The 2,614-nt window shown below is 39.4% G+C and overlaps 1 non-coding gene across 1 annotated transcript; it reads right to left on the bottom strand.

Annotated features, from left to right (window-relative positions):
- Positions 1–299: 299 nt before the first annotated feature.
- LOC132423780 (small Cajal body-specific RNA 11) lies at positions 300–415 on the bottom strand. Its single transcript, XR_009519088.1, has one exon. It is a non-coding gene; the product is annotated as a small Cajal body-specific RNA 11 (non-coding RNA).
- Positions 416–2,614: the final 2,199 nt, after the last annotated feature.

Here is a 2,614-nt window from a genome sequence, read left to right on the forward strand (position 1 = left end):
ACTGTTCCATTGAAACTACTTTAGATTACCAGTGATCTCCACATTGCCGAATCCAGAGTTGTTGTAGATCATTCAGTCTCCATCTTGTAACCTTCACTTCTTTCAGCTTCCAGGACTCCAGAGATGATTGGTTTCCCTTTTACCTCTGGCCACTCTGTCTCAGTCTGCTGGTTCCTCTTCAATTCTCAGACCTGTTAATATTGGAGAGCACTGAGGCTCATTCCTCAGACATCTTCTATTTTTTGGTCTGTATTTACTCCCATATGGTGGCTATCCCAAAATTATATCTTTTTTCTTAAATTGTCCTCTTGTGCCTTTAAGAGCCAACCCTATTCTTGGGATGGCCCTCCTAAAATGAGAGGGAGATTGCTGCATGTCCTGCCAGACTCCAAAATTATATCTTTAGTCAGACCTCACCTATGCTCCAAACTTGTATATCCAGCTGTCTGCTGGGCATCCTCCAGGAAGGCCTAATTGGCTATCTAGCAGGCATTTCAAATGTGACATGTCCAAAACAGAGCTTCCCATTCTCTTCCTCTTCACTCTCAATCTGATCCTCTAACCAGTCTTCCCATCTCAATAAATGGCAACTCTGTCTTTCAATTGTTAAGGGCAGTTCTAGGCTCCTCTTCCTCACACCCCATATCTACTCTGATAGCAAATCTTACCAACACTAACATGCTAGATATTTTACATATTAATCTTGTTTATTGTCTGTTTCTCCCAACAGAACATAAACACCATGAAAACAGAATTTTGTCAATTTTAGTCACTGTTGTATCCTCAGGGCCTACAATAGTACCAGGCACATAGTTGACATGTAGTAAATATTTGTTGAATGAATTTGAAAAGATATACATTCTTAGAAATGTTTAAAGGTTTAGTGAGGCATAACTTACATACAGTAAACTTTATCCTTTTTAAGTATATAAAAATTTTGACAAATATATACAGTTATGTAGTAACCACCACAATCAACACACAGAACATTTTCATTACCCCAAGTTCTTTTGTGCTCTTTTATAATCAACCCCTCCCCCATCGCAATTCCTGGCAACCCCGATCTGATTTCTGTGTGTGTATGTGTGTGTGTGTGTGTGTGTGTGTGTGTGTGTGTGTGTGTGTGTGTATAAAGCTTTTTCTTAGAGCAGTTTTAAGTTTACAACAAAATTGAAAAGGAGGTACAGAGATTTCCCATATACCCCCAGTCCCCATACATGTGTAACCTCCCCTGTTATCAGCATTACTCACCAGAATGGTACATTTCTACCTACACTGACCCATCATAATCACTCAAAGTCCATAGTTTACATTAGGGTTCACTCTTGATGTACATTCTACGTATTTGGACAAATGTATAATGACATGTATCCATCATTATGGTATCATATGGAGTATTTTCACTGCCCTAAAAATCTTCTGTGCTCCACCTCTTCACTCCTTCTTCCTTCCTGACCCTCCCACCCAATGCTGGCAACCACTGATCTTTTTACTGTCTCCATAGTTTTGCCTTTTCCAGAATGTCATGTAGTTGGAATCATACAGCATGTGGCCTTTTCAGATTGGCTTCTTTCACTTAGGAATATTCCTCCATGTCTTTTCATGGCTTGATAGCTCATTTCTTTTTAGCACTGAATAATATTTCATTGTCTGGACATACCACAATTTATCCATTCACCTGCTGAAGAACATCTTGGTTGCTTCCAAGTTTTGGCAATTATGAATAAAGCAGTCCAGATTTTTGTGAGGACATAGGTATTCAGCCTGTTTTGTAAGAAACAGCCGAACTGTCTTCTAAAGTGGCTGTACCATTTTGCATTTCCTCCAGGAGTGAATGAGAGTTCCTGTTGCTCCACATCCTTGACAGTATTTGGTGTTGTCAGTGTTTTGGATTTTGGCCCTTCTAACAGATGTGTAGTGGTACCTCACTGTTATTTTATTTATTTATTTTTAAAATATTTATTTATTTATTTATTTGGCTACATCGGGTCTTAGTTGTGGCATGTGGGATATTCAATGAGGCATGCGGGATCTTTCATTGCGGTGTGCAGGCTATTCTCTCTAGTTGTGGTGCGTGGGCTCAGTAGTTGTGACACGCAGGCTCTCTAGTTGTGCCGTGTGGGTTCTAGAGCACGCAGGCTTAGTTGCCTTGGTGGCATGTGGGATCTTAGTTCCCCACCCAGGGATCAAACCCACATCTCCCACATTTGAAGGCAGATTGTTATTAGAAGGTCCATTCTAACCACTGGACCACCAAAGAAGTCCCCTCACTGTTGTTTTGATTTGCAATTCTCTGTTAACATATTGATGTGGAGCATGTTTTCATGTGTTTATTTGCCATCTGTATATCTTCTTTAATGAGGTGTCTGTTAAGGTCTTTGGCCCAGGTTTTAATTGGGTTTTTGTTTTCTCATTGTTGAGTTTAAGAGTTCTTTGTATATTTTGGATAACAGTCATTTATCGGGTTTGTCTTTTGCAAATATTTCTTCCAGTCTGTGACTTGTCTTCTCATTTCCTTGATATTATGTGTTTTTTTCAACCACAGTTAATAATAATGTAGTGATTATTTGTGCCACGAAAGTTTGATAGAACTCACCAGTAAAACTCTCTGAAC

This window comes from Delphinus delphis, chromosome 3, assembly GCF_949987515.2.
Source record: "Delphinus delphis chromosome 3, mDelDel1.2, whole genome shotgun sequence".
NCBI lineage: Eukaryota > Metazoa > Chordata > Mammalia > Artiodactyla > Delphinidae > Delphinus > Delphinus delphis.